At 31.0% G+C, this 21,026-nt stretch overlaps 1 non-coding gene across 1 annotated transcript; it reads right to left on the bottom strand.

Annotated features, from left to right (window-relative positions):
* Nucleotides 1-19,306: 19,306 nt before the first annotated feature.
* Nucleotides 19,307-19,438, bottom strand: LOC141494603 (small nucleolar RNA SNORA31). Its single transcript, XR_012470502.1, has one exon. It is a non-coding gene; the product is annotated as a small nucleolar RNA SNORA31 (small nucleolar RNA).
* Between the last annotated feature and the right edge of the window lie 1,588 nt (nt 19,439-21,026).

The raw sequence follows: 21,026 nt of genomic DNA, 5'->3' as shown, positions 1-21,026 counted from the left end.
AGAGCCCATTTTATAAAGAGTTAAAAATCAAGTAATAGACTGGGAAATCAAGAAAAAAATCTGACCAAATGACTTCAGTCTGAAAGGTAGAAAGTTTTTACCTATGAACTTGTTAATGTTTATCTGTCATGAGAAAGATTAGAGGGTTGACCAACAAGTATGGATTGTTTTGGCTGTGGAAATTTGAGATATATCAAAATGGCAGATAGCTCTGATAAAAAAAAAACACTTAGAAGAAAATAACTAAGTTAAAACCCCTACATCCAAAGCTTTCAAGAAAAATATGAATTTGTATCAGGCCCTGGAAGAGGTTATCAAGAATTAAGAAAGTCAAGTAAGATAGGCAGAGGGGAAAAGAAATTAGAAGCATCTAAGAAGTCATGAGAAAGGAGTCAACAGCTTGGTATAGGAGACACAAAAATATGAAGAAATAACACCTTAAATGGATTCATCAAATGGTAAAAGAGGTACAAAAAACAAATGAGAAAGACTCCTTGAAAAGAATTGACCATGGAGAACAATTTGGAACTATGCCCAAAGAGTAGTAAAAATGCTGTTCCCTTTGACCAACAAATCCAATTATAACCAAAAAAAAAAAAGAAAAAAGAAAAAAGGAAGAGAAAAGTCCCATATGTTTCAAAATATACAAAGCAGCTCCTTTTGTAATGGCAAAGAGTTTGAAATTGAGGAATTTCCCAGCAATTGGAGAATGGTTAAACAAGTTATAGTACATGAACTCTATGGAATATTATTGTTTTTATAAGAAACCATAAATAGTCAGACTCTAGAGAAGAATGGAAGGGATTACAGTATCTGATGCTGAGTGAAGGGAGTAAAACCAAGACAAAAATGTACAAATTAACAACAACATTGTGAGATGATCAGCCTTTATGGAAGCAGCTCCCCTCTACAGTTCAGAGAGCTAGGACAACTGTATTAGACCAGTTATGGACAATGCTATCCTCAACCAAAGGAAGAAAAACAAAACAACCTTTCAGAATCTGATGAAAACGTCATAAAATTATCTCTTATGTATCTCTTTCCTTTAATCCTAATTCCTCATATCAAAGATGACTAATCTGTAAACATGCTTATTAAAAATATATATGTACAATGCTAAAAAAAAATGACCATATGCAAGAGGAAGTACAAAAGCTCACATGAAGAAAATCCTTCTATGACTGCAGCTTCTGGGATAAGAACTCTTTAACAAAACTTGCCAGGGAAATTGGTTATGGTAGGTTAGAAACTAGGCAGAGACCAACATTTCACACCCTCTACTAAGGTAGGGTTGAAATGGATACAAAATATAGATATAAAAGGCAATACTGTGAGCCAGTTAGGAAAAAAAAAGGGAATAGCATATCTTTCAGATCTATGGAAAGGGAAGGAGTTTATAACAAAAGTAGAGTTAGAGAACATTATAAAACACAAAGTGGAATATTTTGCTTACATTAAATTAAAAAAGGTTTCAGACAAATAAAACCCATGCAATCAAGATTAAAAAAGAATAAAATAAGTTGGGAAACAATTTTTTACAGCTAGTGTTTCTGATAAAGGACTCATTTCTAAAATATATGGAGACCTGTATCAAATTTATAAGAATATAAGTCATTCTTTAATTGATAAATGGTCAAAGGATTTGAATAGGCAATTCTCAAATTAAAAAAAAAACTAAAATCATATGAAAAAAATGATCTTTGTTTTTATTTTAATTTCTCTAATCAATAAAACTCTGAGGTATACCTCATACCTATCAGACTGACCAATATGACAAAAAAAGAAAATGATCAATGTTAAAGGGAATGTATGAAAACTGGGACACTAATACATTGTTGGTGGAATTCTGAAATGACCAAACCTTTCTGGAGAACAATTTGGAACCATGCCTATAGCTCAATAAAGCTGGGCATAATCTTTGATCCAACAATACAGCTGCTAGGTCTATATCTCAAAGAGATCATAAGAAAGGGTAAAAAACTCATTTGTACAAAATACTTAATAAGCAGCTTTTTTTTGTACTGACAAATATTTGGAAATTGCAGAGATGCCCACAAATTGTGAATGGGTGAACAACCTGTAGTATATGAATGTGACAGAGTATTACTGTTCTTTAAGAAATCATGATTGTCAGTACTTCAGAAAAGCTGGAAGCATTTACATGAACTGATGCTGATTGAAGTGAATGGAAACAGAACATTGTAAACATTAACAACATTATCTGATGATCAATTCTAATGAACTTGCTCTTTACAGTAGTATAATAATCAAAGACAATTCTAAAGGACCTTTGATGGAAAATACCATCCATATCTAGAGAAGGAACTCTTAGAGTCTGAACATAGACCAAAGCTTACTATTTTCAAGTTTTATAATGTTTTATGTTTTTGTCCTTCTTTTACATTTCTTCTTTTTGTTCTGATTCTTTTTTCATAATATGATTCTTTTTTTAAGTTCAGTCAGCTTCTTCCTTTGCCTTTTCTTTATATGCTCCTTACTGCCCTAATAAACAAGAAGGTTCATATGAGTTATCAGTATTATCTTCTCATGTAGGAATACAAGCAGTTAATATAATTAAGTTCCTTATGATTTGCACTTCCTGTCCACCCTCTCTCTATGAGTGCTGTACTTGAAGATCAAACTTTCTATTTACATTTGGTCATTTCATAAGAAAAGTCTGAAAGTCTCCTATTTCATTGAATGTTCATCTTTTCCTCTGAAAGAGTATGTTCAATTTTTCTGGGTAGTTGATTCTTGGTTGTAATCCCTCTGCACATCATATATAGACCATTTGATCAAAAGATAGGGAATAGGGACGTCTAGTTGGTGCAGTGGATAGAGCACCATCCCTGGAGTCAGGAGTACCTGAGTTCAAATCCAGCCTCAGACACTTAATAATTATCTATCTGTGTGGCCTTGGCCATGACACTTAACTCCATTTGTCTTGCAAAAAAAAAAAGAGCTAGAGGGGTGGCTAGGTGGCGCAGTGGATAGAGCACCAACCTTGGAGTCAAGAGTACCTGGGTTCAAATCTGGCCTCAGACACTTAATAATTACCTAGCTGTGTGGCCTTGGGCAAGCCACTTAACACCATTTGCCTAGCAAAAACCTAAAAAAAAAGAGCTAAAAAGAGAAATGCTATTCAAAGTAACCTCAGACAATATAAAATACCTGAGAATCTATCTACCAAGGCAGACTCAAATCTTTTTGAAAACAATTACAAAACAGTTCTCACACAAATTAAATCAGATTTAAAAAACTGGGTAAACATCAACTGCTCATGGATAGGTCGAGCAATATAATAAAAACAACAATTCTACCAACACTAAACTACTTGCTTAGCACCCTACCAATCCAAATTTCAAAAAGTTACTTTAATGAGTTAGGAAAGGTTGTAAGTAAATTCATATTGAAAAAATAAAAAGTCAAGAATTTTCAGGGATTCCATGAAAAAAAGTGCAAAAGAAGGTGTCTTAGCCTTACCAGATGTAAAATTAAATTATAAATCATCAGTCATCAAACTGTCTGGTATTAGCTAAGAGAAAGAGTGATGGGTCAGTGGAATAGACTAGGAGCAATAACAGGAGATGATTATAGTAACCTGCTGTTTGATAAACCAAAAGAGTCTAGCTATTGGGATAAAAACTCTCTCATCGATAAAACCTGTTGGGAAAATTGAAGTTAGTATGGAAGAAACTTAGATTAGACCAACACCTCACACCCTATACCAAGATATGATCCAAATGGATATAGGATCTAGAAATAATAAAAACAATATTATAAACAAACTAGAAGATCATGGAGTAGTTTACATGTCAGATCTATGGAAAGGGAAGCAGTTTATGTCCAAAGAAGTGATGGAGAACATCATTAAAAACAAACTGGATAATTTTGATTACATTAAATTAAAAGCTTTTGCACAGACAAAACCACTATAACCAAGATTAAAAGAAATGTAGTTAATTGGGAAACATTTTTACAACTAGTATTTCTGACAAATGACTTATTTCTAACATATATAGAGAACTGAGTCAAATTTCTCCCCCCCCCAAAAAAAGGCCATTACCCAATTGACAAATAGTCAAACGATTTGCAAAGGCAATTTACAGATGAGGAGATCAAGGTAAACCATAGTCATATGAAAAATTGCTCTTAATCATTACTGATTACAGAAATGCAAATTAAAGCATCTCTGAGGTAGCACCTCACACCTCTCAGACTGATCAATATGATCAGAAAGGACAATGATCAATGTTGGAAGGAATGTGGGAAATCTGGGACACTAATATATTGTTAGTGGAGCTGTCAACTCATCCAACCTTTCTGGAGAACTGTTTGGAATTGCACCCAAAGGGAAAAAATTGTGCATTCACTTTAATCCTGCAAAAGCACTACTGGTGGTTCTATACCCTGAAAAGATAAATGAAAAAGGGATAAATATATCACTTGTACAAAAATATTTACAGCAACCCTGTTTGTGTTGACCTAGAATTGGAAATTAAGTCAATGTCCTTCAATTGGGGGATGGTTTAACAAACTGTGGTATATGTATGTCATGGAACACTATTGTTCTATTAGAAAACAGGAGGGATGGGAATTCAGGGAAGCCTGGATGGATTTGCATGAACTCATGCTGAGTGAAATGAGCAGAACCTGAAAAACACTGTACAGTTAAACAGCATCATGGGGGTGATGATCAACCTTGATGGAATTGCTAATTCCATCAGTGCAACAATCAGGGACAATTTTGGTGAATCTGTGATAGGGAATACCATCTGTATCCAGAGAAAGAACTGTGGAGTTTAACTAACAACCCAAGACTATTACCTTTAACTTAGGAAAAAAACTGTTGTCTTATGTAATTTTGCTATCTCTTATATTTTATTTTTCTTCCTTAAGGATATGATTTCTCTCCCATCACATTCAACTTTGATCAATGTATACCATGGAAACAATGTAAAGACTAACAGACTGCCTTCTGTGAGGGTAGAGGGAGAGAAGCAAGATTAGGGGGAAATTGTTAAACTCAAAATAAATAAAATCTTTGCCAAAAAAAGATAAGAAAAATTTCCAGTGAAGTAATCAAAGTTATGCATAACACTATAACAATGCTCTAACTTACTACTTGATTGGGGAAATATAAATTAAAACAATTCTGTGGTATTACCTTATACTTATTAGATTTTCTATTAGAACAGAAAAGAAACATGACCAATACTGATGAGAAAAATGAAAAAAAATACATTGTTGGTGGAGTTGTGCATTAATGCAACCATTTTGTAGAACAATTTGGTACTACATCCAAAGGGCTATAAAACCCTAGCAAAATCACTATCAAGTTTGTATAACAAAACAGATTTTAAAAAGGGAAAAAAAGTGTTCAGGTACAAAAATATTTATAGCAACTCTTTTCTGGTACCAGAAAATGGAAATTGAGGGAATGCCCATCTACTGGGGAATGGCTGAATAAAGTATAACATGCTATTATGAGGGAGTACTATTGTGCTACAAGAAATTATGAATAGGATATTCTCAGAAAAACTAGGAAACCTACAGGAGCCGATGTGAAGTGAAATATACTGTGTACCAAGGAACAGATATATTAAAAGGTGATCATCTTTAAATGCCATGATCATCCTCAGCAAAGTTATGATCCAAGACAATTCTGTAGAACTCGTGAAGAAAAATGCTACTTAGGAGGTGGCTAGTTGGCACAGTGGATAGAGCACTGGTCTTGGAGCCAGGAATACCTGAGTTCAAATGTGGCCTCAGACATCTAATAATTATCTAGTTGTGTGGCCTTGGGCAAGCCACTTAAACCCCATTTGCCTTTCAAAAAAGAAAGAAAGAAAGAAAGAAAAAAAGAAAGAAAGAAAGAAAACCTAAAATATAAAGAGAAAGAGAGAGAGAGAGAGAGAGAGAGAGAGAGAGAGAGAAATGCTATTTATTCCCAGAGAAAGAACTCATGATAACTCAATAAAGATTGAAGCATACTTATTCTTACTTTATTTTTCTTGAGTGTTTTTCTTTTGTCTGTATTTTCTTTCACAGCAATACTATTATGGAAGTGCTGTACGTGACTGTACATTTATCTTATTGACTTCTAAATGTTGGGGGGGGAAGGAATGGGAACAATTTGAAACTCAACATTTTATAATTTAATGACAAAATTGTTAAACTTCTTTTGAGGAAAAATAAAATGCTAAGTACAAAAGAAAAGAGGAAAAACGAAAAATAATCTGAGGGATTTGATTGACAACATTCTGCTCATCTACAACTCTGGTAACTGACCAAAAAAGGAGGTGGAGCTGCTCTGCCATAGCTTGTAATTAATGAAGCCATCCTAAACTTTTCTAATTCCTTTTCTACATATTCACTACTTAATCTAGAATTCTGGAAAGAATTGAAAATAAAACCTCTATTCTACTGATTAAAAATTCCACCCTTATTTTTTGTAAGATTTTCTTAGCATTTCTCAAAACTTGTAGTATCTCTCTTTTTTGCCATTATAGAATTGATAAAATAGCTTAATTGCATCTTGTCATGTTAAGTAGAATATAATATCATGAAATATCACTTTAATAATCATATTTTTATTGTTTTAGTAAATAGTATTTTATTTTTCCAATTACATGCTTTCAACATTCATTTTTGTAAGATTTTGAATTCTAAATTTTTCTTCCTCCATTTTCCCTCTCACCTCCCCAACATAACATAGAAAGTAATCTGATATAAATTATACATGTGCAAACATGTTAAACATATTTCTATGTTAATCATGTTGTGAAAAAATCAGATAATCTTCTTGGATTTGCTCATTTCATCAGTGCAATAATCAGGGACAATTTGGGGGTATCTGCAATGGAGAATACCATCTGTATTTAGAGGAAGAAACATGGAGTTTGAGCAAAGACCAAAGACTGTTACCTTTATTTTTATTTAAAAAAGTTATCTTATTATGTAATTTTGCTATCTCTTATACTTTATTTTTCTTTAAGTACAGGATTTTTCTCTCAACACATTCAATTTTGATGAATGAAAATAGCATTTTACATATAAGTGTAAAGACTATCAGACTGCCTTCTGTGGGGCATGGGGAGAGGGAAGCCTGATTGGGGGAAAATTGTAAAATTAAAAATAAATAAATTTTTAAAAAAGAAAAATGAATCAGAACCAAGGGAAAGAAAAAGACAAAAATATAAATTTTAAATTTGATCTACATTCATCCTCTATAGTTCTTCCTCTGCATGTGGATGGTATTTACCATCACAAGTGTTTTGTAATTGATTTATTCTTGAAAATAGTTAAGTGTGTCTTAGATGATCATCAGAAAATGTTGCTCCATATATGTATATATATATATATGTATATATATATATATATATATGTATATATATATATATGGAGGATAAACATAATTTTTCCTCTTTGTCATTTTCTTTCTAAACTCTTATCCAATGATCTTCTAGAAAGAATTCCTCTTGAGAATTTTTAAGCTTTCTGCAAGAAGTTGCTATCATCCAACATCTATATTCCATAGAGACTTTTGTTGAATGCAGTTACAGAGAGGACATGCCATTTTCCCACATTTCCAGGTTTCTAAAAGCCTTGCACTTAGCTGAGTTTTCATATTATTTTATATCTCACATCATTAAATATATAAAACAAAAAATTAAAAATTCAGAATATGGAGTTGAGATAGTGTTTTTCAATCTTTAAAATAACTCTGCTATTTACATTTGAATACGCAAGTTGCATCATTTTATTTTTTTAATTTTTTTACTAAAAAAGTGAAATGATGCTCTGGAAGGTTTTAATTCAATTGAAAAATCAATATCCCATAACAGATGAAACTTATATAGTGCAACCTTTGTTCTAATTTTTACTATGCATAATTGTTATAAATAAACACAAATAGGAAGTAATGTTTCATTATAAAACTTTACTAAAATAAGATATAATTTTCTAACATTGAAGTTGACAAAATCAGTAATAAAATGTGGTACTACAACTTTCATGGTTCTCATTCTCGTTGATTCACTTTACCAGATCATACAATGTCATTTATCAGTATAACAGAAAAAATCAAAGCAATATACAAGGAGCAATGAACAAAAGAAGAAAGAAATCTTAAGACAGAATTTGACCATTTCAATTAGCAGATAATCTACTCCTCTAAAACTTTAAGGACTTTATTGAGCTATTAAGATTACTCTGGGTCCTTAAAGGCAAGGACTAATGGGTTACATGTTCTAGAATGTACTACATAGTTAGGAAGATTTTCAAAATGGATTCAATGGGTGTTCTGTGTGTCATCTGAGGACCAGCACAACTGAATTTAGTGAGGTTCAATACCAAATTATTCACAGTTTATTATGTACTAAGTCATTGAAGATCTTTAATATTCAGTACTTTAAAGAATATCCAAAATGGCAAAATCACAGAATATGCAATCATTTTAATTTACCAAGTCATTATACAGGATGTCTAAAAAGTCTCAGAGAAGTTTTAAGCTTCTTTTATTTTAATGGTATTAAAGATTAAAAACAGCAAAGTCCTTTGTGACAAATATGTATAGTGACCTGTTTCTTTTCCTCAAAATTTCTCCTAGTCAGTCAGGGCACTAACAACTAAATACTTCCTGGAGTGAAAAATAGGTATGGCTTACATTCACATATGCTTCATATTTAAAAAATATTTCTCTGAAATAGTTTATGCAAATGGAATATGTACATTCAATCCCCTTCATACAGAACAATAAAACCAAGCTTCAGAGAGAGCAAATGGTCTGCCCAAGATTGCATGTCTAATAAGGGGTAGACAGGATACAAATAAATGATCTTCTTGCCCAAATTCAGGGCTCCTTCTATTGAGAACCATCATGAAGGGTAATATCTGGAACATAAATGTATATTCATTTATTCTTATAAGTTGTAGCATATCAATCTGATATCCAGGATTGTCAATTATTTTTATCTCCCTTTATTCAATTAATGTATATATAAATAAAATTGCTTCCATCGTTGAGTAGAGTAAGGATATTAGTAATATTTGTAGGAATCACTAGATAGAAATTTAGAAGAGAAAGACCAGAAAAGACTCAATAAAGAAAAATCCCTATTGGGATGCAAAGACATGAAGAAATTAATATTATATAAAAAGAGTAACCTGAATAAATGTAGAAATGGGATACATCGACCTAGAGCCACTATCACCAAATGTAAGGTAGTGGTCATTATGGTGTGATATGAGAGGAACAAAAAAGCTAACTAAAAAACATCTTTCACACATGCCTGCCATTCTGACTAAAATTTCAAGTGTATCGAGTTATACAATTTCTTTCAAATGGCACTTATTAATTTGAAAATACATGGAATATATGTTAATACATCAATTATTAAATTAGACTAAAATCATATTAATATAGATGTATAAGTTTATTTAACTATCACTTAGCATAGAGTACTTTTATGATAAAATGAGAAACAGAACAGACTTTTGAGATGAGAGCTGGCCATAATTCTAAACATGAACAATACCTAGAGGGAAATGGAATAAGTAAGGCATCAACTAAGAGTGCACTGGTGAGCATGCTTATAGAGAAAAGGCAGATAATCCAAGAGGGAACAAGAATAAATCATATTTTATTTTGTAACTTTGCCTAATATCAGGTAGCCCCAAGATTAGCAAAGAGAAGATAGAAACTAGCTTATGGGAGTAGAGCTGGGTAATGGAAGGAATGTATCCAGCATAAATAATTCTCCTTTATATTTGCGTCTCATGAATCAATTCTAGGAATTGTCAGAAAACAACCCTCCTGAGTGTTACCAGTTACTTATGATACACAGCAGTCAATGATATACAAGGGAGAATCATTTCTGTAATTAACGGAGGAATTGTTCTTTAAGTTAAGTCCTAGCTCAATTATTTTTTATTGCTCTTTCATATTTCCAATTGCTGATTAATTGAGGATTAATTAACTGTCACATCACTGATCTGGGAAAAAAACATGAAGCTTAAAGCTTAATAACGGAACACAGGATTCACATTGTTAATGTCTTTTGTTTATATTGCATTTCTTATGTGACAATGAGCTTATAGGACTATTATGGAAACAACCATTTTCCACTTATTCAAAGCTGTATTACAACCTATAAGGAGCAATGATCCTTGGATATGATGTTCTACAGCAAATAGTTTTATGACTGTATTTCCTAGGAGCAAATATTTGTGGAACTATGCAAAGCCATCCAAATTAGCAAGTGAATCCAAGACCAGTGATAAATTAGGTTGACTTGAAAAGTCATATTATGACTAAGTTAAAAAATCTAAAAATATGAACCACTGAATTAACAATATATTGCTGTAACTCGCCAATGTTCATTTATATCAGGTGCATAAAAAAGATCAATTATGCTTATTTCAAGAGAATAAAACTAGTTGTGGGTCATATACTTAAAAAGGAAAAAAAGAAACATGTGTTGCCTCCATTGGAGCACACATATATGAAAATTTACATCAGGTGAATGCACAAGAAATATGATTATTATTTTGTGTCTATACTTTGAAAACTTTTATCTTTAAGGAAACGTCTCCGGGCCCAGATGGATTTACATGTGAATTCTACCAAACATTTGATGAAGAATTAATTCCTATTCTACAAAAACTATTTTTTAAAAATGGGAGGAGTTTTGTCAAACTCATTTTATGATACCAACATGGAGCTGATACCTAAACCAGTAAGTATGAAAACAGACTAAGAAAATTACAGATCAATCCCCCTAATGAACATTGATGCAAAAATCTTAAATAACATTTTAGCAATGAGATCACAGCAAATTATTACTAGGATAATAGAATGTGAGCATGTAGGATTTATACCAGGTAGGCAAGGATAGTTCAATATTAGAAAAAAACATTCAACAGAATTGAACATATTGATGGTAAAACTAACAAGTCATGTGATGCTGAAAAATCCTTTGATAAAATGCATCCATTACTTTTAAAAACACTAGAAAGTTTAGGAATAAATGGAGTTTTCTTTAAAATAATAAATAGCCTCTATCTAAACACCATTAAAAAATAAATGTAATGGGAATAAACTTGGAACATTTCCAATAAAATCAGAGATGAAACAAGGTTGCCAATTATCACCATTACTATCCAATATAGTATTAGATATGCTGACTGTAGAAATAAGAGAAGTAAAAAGAAATTGAAGGATCAGAATTGGCAATGAGGAAGCTTACTCTTTGATGATGGAATGATGGTATACTTAGAGAATCTGAGAAAATTAACCAAAAAAACTCCTTGAAACAACAAATTCAGCAAAGTAGCAGGATATAAAATAAACCCATATAAATGATTAGCATTTCTATGTATGTACAACAAAGCCCAAGAACAAGAGAAATTCCATTAAAAGTAATTGTAGATAACATTAAATACTTGGGAATCTACCTCCCAAGACAAACCCAGAAACTGTATGAACACAAATATAAAACTCTCCTCACCCAAATAAAGTCAGATTTTTAAAAAATTGGAAAAATGTCAATTGCTCATGGTTAGGTCGAGCTAATATAATAAAAATGGCAATTCTACCCAAATTAAATTACTTATTCAGTGCCATACCAAACAAACTACCAAGGGACTACTTTACTGAGGTAGAAAAAATAGTAAGAAAATTCATTTGAAGCAACAAAAGGGCAAGAATAACAAGAGAACAGATGAAAAAAAATTGTAAAGGAAGGTAACCTAGCTCTACCATATCTAAAACTATACTATATAAAAAGATATGAACAGGGAATTTTCAAATGAAGAAATTAAAGCTATATATAATCATAGGAAAAAATGCTCCAAGTCATTATTGATTAGAGAAATTCAAATTAAAAAAACTATGAGATATCACCTCATATCAGATTGGCTAAGATGAGAAAAAAGGAAAAGGATCAAAGCTGGAGAGGTTGTGGGAGAATTGGGACACTGATGCATTGCTGGTGCAGTTGTGAACAGATCCAACCATTCTGAGAATAATATGGAACTATCCCCAAAGATGTCCATTCCCTTTGACACAACAATTCCAATTCTTGGTCTATATCCAGAAGAAATCGTAAAAAATGGGAAAAGTCCCACATGTTCCAAAATATCCATAGCAGCTCTTTTTGTAGTGGCAAAGAACTGGCAATTGAGGGGTTGCCCATCAATTGGGGAATGGTTAAACAAGTCATAGTACATGAGTACCATGAAATACTATTGTTTTATAAGAAACCATAAATTATAAGATACTAGAGAAGCATGGAATAATTTAAGGGGATATGGTACTGAGTGAAGGGAGTAGAACCAACAAAACAATGTACACATCAACAACATTGTGAGATGAACAACCTTGATGGAAGCAGCTCCTCTTAGCTATTCAGAGATCAAGGACAGCTTTATTAGACCAGTTATGGACTATATTATCCCCATCCAGAGGAAGAAAAACAAAATAAAATAAAATACACACACACACACCCACCCACAAACACAAAACCTTTCTGAATCTAATGAACACTATAAAAATTATCTCTCATGTACCTCTTTCCCTTAATCTTAATTCCTCATACCAAAAATGACTAATCTGTAAACATGTTTATCAAAAATATGGATGTTCAATGTTAACCTGACTGCTGCTGAGGGGAGGGGGGTGGGAAGGGAGGGTGGAAGAAAATTTTGTAACTTAAATATACTATACTATACTATTCTATACTATACTATACTATACTATACTATACTATACTATACTATACTATACTATACTATACTATACTGTACCGTACTGTACTGTACTATACTATTTATTATATTATATTATATTATATTATGTTATGTTATGTTATACTATACTATACTATACTGTACTGTACTATACTATACTATTTATTATATTATATTATATTATGTTATATTATACTATATTATATTATATTAATTATATTATATTATATTTGCATATGGGTGAATGTTGAAAAAACTTTTATAACTTATTTGGAAAAATAAAATATTAATTAAAAAAATGAAAACTGTTTTAGGCCGAGGAGGAAAAGCTTTATTTAAAAATATTGTTAAACTGATGGAAAAGACTGTTACTCAGTTAAACAATATTTGACCAATGATAGATTACTACTTAATTAGTAAGATAATACCAGAAGGTGAATAATGATTTTCAGAATGAATGTGGGTTTTGCAAAAAGCCTAAGTAATTTACTACCTACTTGATAGTAATCAATTACAAAAAGAATACAGTGTTCTGATTATGATTATAATTTATTTAAAAATTTTCAGTGATTTCCCATTGCCTACTGAAAAAGAAAATAAATTTCTAATTTTGCCATTTAAGACCTTTTTTAATTTGAATCCTTTTGGATTTTGGCTCCTTACTATGCTACTTATCTTATAGACCTAACACTCCTAAAAACTTCATCATTTTGTTTGCTTTTGATTATGTCTTCCCTCTTCTCATTGTAACCTTGATTTTTTTTTAATTATTGCAAGGCAATAGGGTTAAGTGGCTTGCCCAAAGCCACAGAGCTAGGTAATTATTAAGTGTCTGAGGCCGTATTTGAACTCAGATACTCCTGACTCCAGGGCCAGTACTCTATCCACTGTGTCACCTAGGCACCCTGTAACTCTTATTTTTAAAAAGTATTTTGTTTATTCATTTTTTCAAATATATGCAATGTTAGTTTTCAATGATCATTTTTTGGCAAGGTTTTGAGTTTTATATTTTTCTCCCTCCCTCCTATTCCTCAACCCACCCCTTGACAGAATGCAATCTAATATAGGCTAAACATATAAAGAAGAATCAAATCATATTGGAAAAAATATTAGAGAGAAAAAGTAAAATATATAAGACAGTTTTTAAAAATTGAAGATAATAAATTTTGGCTTCCATTTAAACTTGACATTTGCTTCTCTAGATATGGATGGTATTTCTATCGCAAGTTTTTTAGAATTAACTTTGATTAATGTACTGCAAAGGTGATCAAGTCTATCATAGCTGATCATCACTCAATGTTGCTGTTAATGTGTGTAATGTTCTTTTCTTTCTGTTCATTTCATTCAGTATCAATCGATGCAAATCTGTCCATGATATTCTGAAATCCTGTCCCTCTTTATTTCTAAAAGAAGTGTTTCAAATTGTATTAACCTAATTATCATTTGGAGAATTTTTTATATGACTAGAGATAGCATTAATTTATTCATCTGAGAATTGTCTTTCCATGTCCTTTGAGCATGTATCAATTGGAGGATGACTTGCATTCTTATACATTTAACTCAGTTCTCTAATTATTTCAGAAATGACTTCTTTGTCAAAAAACACTACTTATAAAAATTTTTTCCCAACAACTGTCTTCCTTTTAATTTTGGTTGCAATAGTTTTATTTATGCAAAAACCTTTCAATTTAATGTAATCAAAATTTTCCCTTCTCAGTTTTGTAATGATTTTGATCTCTTCTTTGGTCATAAACTTCTCCACTTTCCAAAGATCTGATAGTTAAACTGTTCTTTGTTCTCCAAATTGCCTTATATCAAATCACCTTTTATGTCTAAATCCTGTACCCGTTTTGATTTTATATTGGTAAAGGTGTGAGATGTTGGTCTATGTCTAGTTTATGCCATTATATTTACCAGTTTTTCCAACAGTTTCTATCAAAGAGTAAGTACTTATCCCAGAAACTAGAGTCTTTGGGTTTGCCAAAAATCAAAATACTATAGTCATTCACTACCTTTTTCATTCTACTGATTCACCACTCTATTTCTTAGCCAATACCAAACAGTTTTGAGGATTGATCTTTCAAATATTATTTTGCATCTGGTATTAAGCCACCTTCCTCTGCATTTTTTCATTAATTCCCTTCATGTTCTTGATCTTTTGTTCCTCCATATGAATTTAGTTACTCTTTTTTTCTAGTTCAAAAAATAATTTGTTGAATTTTGATTGGTATGACAATGACTAAATAATTTAATATAGGTAGAATTGTCATTTTTTATTATATTAATTTGGCCTATCCATGAGCAATTGACATTTGCCCAACTATTTAAATCTGACTTGATTTGTATAGAAAGTGTTTTATAGTTGTTTTTCAAATGGTTTCTGAATCTACCTTGGTAGATAGACTTCCAAATATTTTATGTTGTCTATAGTTACATTAAATGGAAGTTTGCTAATTATTTTAAGCAGTTTTTTAGATGATTTTTTAGGTTTCTCTAAGTTTACCTTCGTATCATCTACAAAGAATGAGAGTTTCGTTTCTTCATTACCTATTCTAATTTCTATTTTTTATAAATATTTTATTATTTGTTTTTCCAACTATATGCAGCAGTAGATTTGTTAGGAAGGTTGCATTTTTACATTTTTCTCTCTCCCTCCCTTCCCTCACCCCTTTCCTTGAAAGAAAGTAATCTAAGTTCTACATTTATAACCATGCTGAACATAGAAGAATCAAATCCACATGGAAGATAAAAACATTAGAGAAAGAGAAAATGGCATAATACCTAAGATAACTTTAAAAAGTTGAAGATAATAAGCTTTGGTCTTCATTTAAACTAACAGTTACTTCTCTAATATGGATGCTTTTCAATTTCTTTTTCTTATCTCTTAGTTAAAGCTAACGTTTCTACGATATTGAATAGCAGTGGTGATAATACATCTTTGTTTCACCCTTGATTTTACTGGGAATGTTTCTAGCTTTTCCCCATTACATATAATACTTGTTAATAGTGTTAAACAGATAATGCTTATTGTTTTAAGAAGCAGTCCATTTATTCCTATGCTCTGAAATGTTTTTTAACAGGAATAGGTGATTTATTTTATCAAAAGCTTTTCCAGTATTCATTGAAATAATCATATGATTTGTTAGGTTTATTATTCATCTGATCAATTATACTGCTAGTTTTCCAAATATTGAACCAACCCTGTATTCCTAGTATAAATCCTACTTGTTCTTAATTGCTTTGTTTATTTAAAATTTTATATTCATATTCATTAGAGAAATTGGTCTATAAAATTTTTCTCTGTTTTGACTCTTCCTGGTTTAGGTATCAACACCATATTGGTGTTATAGAAGGAATTTGAGGAACTTCACCTATTTTTTCACATAGTTTATATAGAATTGGAACTAATTCTTTCTTGAATGCTTAGTAGAATTTGAGTGTGAATTCATCTGACCCTGGAGATTTTTAATTAGGGAGTTCATAGATGGCTTGTATAATTTCTTTTTCTCAAATGGAGTTATTTAAATATTTAAATTCCTCTTCATTTAATCTGGGAATTTTAGATTTTTGTACATACATATCTGTCCATTTCATTCAGATTGTCAAATTTGTTGGCTTATAGTTGGGTAAAATAGCTTCAAGTTATTAATTAATTTCTTCCTCACTGGTGGTGAATTCACTTTTTTCATTTTTGATATTGTTGATTTGTTTTCTTCTTTCTTTTTTTAAATCAATTAACCAGAAGTTTACCTATTTTATTGATTTTTTCATAAAACGAACTCAGTTTTATTTATTAGTTCAATCATTTTTTTCTTATAATTTAATTAATTTCTCCTTTAATTTTTAGAATTTCTAATTTGGTAGTTTTTTATGTATTATTTCTCTAGGTATTTTTTATTTGCATGCCCAATTTATTGATCTCCTTTCTCTAGTGTATTAATTATAAGCATTTAGAGATATAATATATCCTCTAATAATTGCTTTGACTACATCCCACAAGTTTTGGTATGTTGTCTCTTTATTTTCATTCTGTTGGAGTAAAATATTAATTATTTCTACGATTTGCTCTTTGATCAACTCATTCTTTAAAATTAGGTTATTTAGTTTCCAATTAATTTTAGGTCTATTTCTTGTCCTTTCTTGCACATGATTTTTAATGCATCATGATCTGAAACAGATGCATTTAATATTTATGCCTTTCTATATTTTATTATGAGGTTTTAACTGCCCTAATATATGGTCAGTTTTTGTATGAAAGTCTGAAATCCTCCTGTTCATGGTTTCTTAAAGAAAAATAGTATTCCATCATATTTGTATCACACAACTTGTTCAGCCATTTCCCAATTGATGATTTCCAGGATCAAAAGAGTTGTTCTAATTTTTTTTTTTTGGAATATGTAGGTACTTTTCTTTTTTATGATCTCTGAGGGATACAGCCTAGTAGTGGTTTTTCTGGATTAAAGGGTATGCAGTTTTATAGCCCTTTGGACATAGTTCCAATTGCTTTCCAAAATGGTTGGATCAGTTCACAATTCCACCAACATCTCTGCATCATCACTTTCTTTTTCTGTCATATTAAACAATCTGATAGGTATGAAGTTTACTTGAAAATTTTTAATAATGAAATCATGACCATGATGGTGACAAGAATCTTCTTGACTTGATTCTCTTCTTGGGCAAAATTTTAGAAAGTGTATATTTTGTCTTTTTTGGGAAAGTATAGGAAAAATATTTGTTCTATAATAAGGATCACTATGAAAATAGAGAAGGATGTAAAAAGATGAAATAGGAGTTTGCAATATCCAGTTTTGATAATAATTTTAGTTTATTTTTAAATGTTAATAGAGTCATCTTTATGAGATAATTAAAAATTACCTAGCTGTGTGGCCTTGGGCAAGTCACTTAACCCTGTTTGCCTTGCAAAAAAACTAAAAAAAAAGTGTACAGCTTTTGGTCTTTCCTTTTCTGACTATATTCATCTCTAACTGCCAAAGTTATTGATTGATACATTTCCTTCTGCTAAATACTGTTCTCTCTCTCTCTCTCTCTCTCTGACTGGAATTTACACAGTATTTCATTTATTTAAATTATTTTGAACAATCATCATTCAGAGTAATTACAATGAAGGACAAGTTGCCTTAAGGCTAAAAATGACTTGATATCTTTTTGAAATCCCATCCAATCTTTGAAACCATAGTTCTTGTTAATCATATATCAGTTAGAAAGGCTTTCATAATGTTCCAGCTCCATAAAAGCATTCTAATCACAATACAAACTGATTTTCTGCTCTTAAGGAGCTAGCAGTCTCAAATAGAGGTTGACATGTATTAGGGACACACAGGAAAGGAAAGAATTATTAATTCATGTAAATCACAATGTAACATATATCAATGTTATAGAAAACAAAAGTTGGGAGAAAAAGATGCATATATATATATATATATGTATATATATATATATATATATATATATATATATATACACACACAAGATATAATCTCTAAAGTAACTTTTTCATCTACAGTTTAAGATTATGGCTGTGTGATATCTGTTTTGGTGATGGAATAGCTATCTAACTTTTCTTGCCAACATTAATAACCAACAGAAAAAAATGACATTCTTCTTAGATACAAATACTGGATCACAGTGAGTTTAAAAGAGATCATTAAGTATAATTAAAATTTGTTGCAATATTTTTATTTTTTAATATTGACTTTAGGAAAATGGATACAGGACTTACTAAATTTATACAATTAGAATTTTAAGGGGCTTCAGAGTTAGCATATGTCAATAACTCAATTTTAAATGTGAGCAAATGAATTAGAGAGAGTTTCAGTTATTTGTTGAAGATTGCATTAACTCTTGCCTTGTCAATGGATGACTCTGGAAGCGAGTGAGGTTTATGACTTTGTGCAATATTGCCTCACAAACCTGATTCACACATTGGTCAAAACATCACCCTAATATATCATTGTTTCTCTTCAAAAACTAAGGATAAATAATAATAACCTATTGTGGAAAAAACAATGGGAACAAAAAGGACTATATGCAAAGGCATGCATTAGTGCAGAATTAATACCTCTTCAATTAGAGTATAAATTCTTTGAGAGCAGAAACATCACATCTGCTTCTGTGTTCTTTTTTTTCAGACGTAAAATTCATTTTTATTTAGAGGATTCAACACTTGAGCTTCTCTTTAAAAAAAAAATCAGCCTGGGAATACCACGTATCTAGCATTAAACTTTTAACTGCAAACTAGGAATGTTAGGCTTTAAAATCAATTCAGACCTGTCATACTTCTGCCCTTAAACTTCTTCAAAATGGTCTCATTCTATAACAATTACTATTTCAGAATCTGACCTATATATATTCAAAGATCCAAATCCATTCCAAATTAATTTTAAAGAACTTGCTCAAGTCAAAAGATCTAGCAAATTTACATGGCTGGGATATACTTTAGTCCTATTTCCATTCCAAAATCCCCACCAAAAAAAATTTAGAAAATAATTAGAAAATACTCACATATACAGATGAGGTGATGTCTTTTTCAGGCACCTCTTGTATTCCCCTATTCAATCTAGATTGCCACAGTCAGGCAGAAAGAAAGCATGAGGATAATTTTTCTTGCATCTTAGTGGAAACCTTAAAAGCAGATAGAACCTGCTCCAGGTTTGTCAAAGAGATGCGTATTCTGTGTTCTTTATAGATAGAATTGTACCATGATTAAATCAGAAACTTGATAAATGATGGTAAATTAAATTAATTTAAGAACAAATTCAAAAATTTCATTCTCAAAATGAAACAGAAAAATAAATCAAGGAATCTCCAAGAATGAATTTACAGCATGAATAGCCATTTTAGTTTAGATAAATTATGTCTCTATCAGCATAGTATACAAAACTAACTATGAAGGTGTGAGTAGCTGAAAAACTAAAACAACTTTTCTCCATTTCCTTTATCTTACCCTTGAGTCTTTTTATATTCCAACCCCTATCCTCTCTTTGACCTTCCTTTTTCTTTTCCTTTTTTTGATTTGATGTTTTACTTTTATGAATACATGTTATGAAAGTTTACTTTAACATTGATCCATATTTATATCCATATTTCTAAGTTACAATATTCCTTTCATCCTCCACCCCTCAGTGGTAAACAGTCAGGTTAATATTGTATTTACACGTTTGTGTTAGGCATGTTTACAGGTTAACTATTTTTGGTATGAGGAATTAGAAATAGATACATGAGTTGTTTTTTTTTAAAGTGAATATAATGTTCCTCAGATTATGAAGGATTTTTTTGTTTTGGATGGGGATAGCATCCTTGTCCATGGTTGGTCTAATAGCATTGTCCTAGCTCTTTAAATTGCTGAGAGCAGCTGTATCCATCAGGGTTGGTCATCTTACAGTGTTGTTGTTAATGTGTACATTGATCTCTTGGTTATGCAACCTTGCTCATCATCAGATCCTATAATTCCTTCCATGCTTCTCTAGGGTCTGGCCATTTATAGTTTCTTATAGAACAATAGTATTCCATAATATTCATGTTCCATAACTTGTTAAATCATTTCCCAATTGATGGTCATTCCCTCAATTTCCAATTTGTTGCCATGATAAAAGGATCTGCTAAGAATATTTTGGAACTTGTGGGGCTTTTCCCATTTTTTATGATTTCTTCTGGGTATAGGCCTAAAATTGGATGACCTTCCCTTTTTCTAACACAATAATCTATTAGGTCTGATGAATTCAATAAGCCTTCAATGGTTTCTTAATTTATGATTTTAATTTTAGTTATTGTTTTGGTTATATTTCTGTTTTGTCCCAATGCTGACAACTTTATCCATATGTACAATTAAACTAACTTTTCTGAATTGAATTCAACTTGCTAATTTTATTAAGCTGGGCAAGTCATTCATATTACCTATGCCTCAATTTCCTCATTTTAAAATAATATCTGTCATAACTTCCTTGCAGTGTGCTTGTGAGAAAAATAAACCGTAATCTTGAGAGAAATACATCAAATCATGGGAACTTTCTTAAAATGGTTTGTATAATATACTATCCTTCATAATTTTTAACTTAAAAATTTTTTTAAGTATTCTATGAAATAAACTGGAAATATCATTGCCCTCTCCTCCTAGAGTAGAATATGGCTTTGTTAAAAATAGGAAGTCTTCTGCAAATATATTTTGTCTTTCTATCCCTAGCACTTGACCTTAGTAGATACTGCATAAATATTTATTGAGTATATAATTATGGAAAATAGCTATGGGTTAGATAGAA

This window comes from Macrotis lagotis, chromosome 7 (genome assembly GCF_037893015.1).
Source record: "Macrotis lagotis isolate mMagLag1 chromosome 7, bilby.v1.9.chrom.fasta, whole genome shotgun sequence".
NCBI classification, from domain to species: domain Eukaryota; kingdom Metazoa; phylum Chordata; class Mammalia; order Peramelemorphia; family Peramelidae; genus Macrotis; species Macrotis lagotis.
The sequence above is the reverse complement of the archived record's forward strand: the minus strand, read 5'-3'. Positions and strand labels throughout refer to the sequence as shown.